Below are 718 nucleotides of genomic sequence, written 5' to 3'. Positions count from 1 at the left end.
CCAGAAATGTCATGATTCTGAATTTGGAGGAAATTTTGGGATTGTTAAAACTACTTACAAAATTTTACAAGCTTGATTTTATTGGCCTGCTATTTTTAGAAATGTAAGATGTTTATCTTTAAAGATGTTTATAGATACATAAAAACTTATGATCAATGCCAACGAGTAAGCAATATATTCAGAAGAAATGAAATGTCTCTGAATTTTACGTTAAAAGTTGAGATCTTTGATGTTTGGGGATTAGATTTCATGGGACCATTTATTCCTTCATTTGAGAACTTATATATATTAATTGCAGTAGACTACGTTTCAAAGTGGATTGAAGCACAAATTACCTTGTTGTGACACTAAAAGTGTTTTAAGATTTTTAATGAAAAATATTTTCACTAGATACGACATATCTAGAATGATTATCACTGACGGAGGATTCCATTTTAGGAATAAATATATTCAAAGATTGGCAGAAAAGTTTAATATTATTCATAGAAAAGTTTAATATTATTCATAGAATATTTCTTGTGCTTCTTAACCGTGAACAACATATCACCATTCAAAGGACACCATTCAAAGGAAAACAGCTACAACAAACTAAGAAATACCTAGAAACGGGATGACTCTCTCCCTTTTTGGACTGTTTGCGGCTTGACTTCACTGTAACAGTTGCCTGCTCGCGTCCGGGTTGGTTCCCCTCACCCAAATCCGCACCAGTGGTCTCTTC

The sequence above is a fragment of the Phalaenopsis equestris genome, unplaced genomic scaffold (genome assembly GCF_001263595.1).
Source record: "Phalaenopsis equestris unplaced genomic scaffold, ASM126359v1 Scaffold000203, whole genome shotgun sequence".
Classification (NCBI taxonomy): domain Eukaryota; kingdom Viridiplantae; phylum Streptophyta; class Magnoliopsida; order Asparagales; family Orchidaceae; genus Phalaenopsis; species Phalaenopsis equestris.
Note: the sequence above shows the minus strand (reverse complement) of the source record.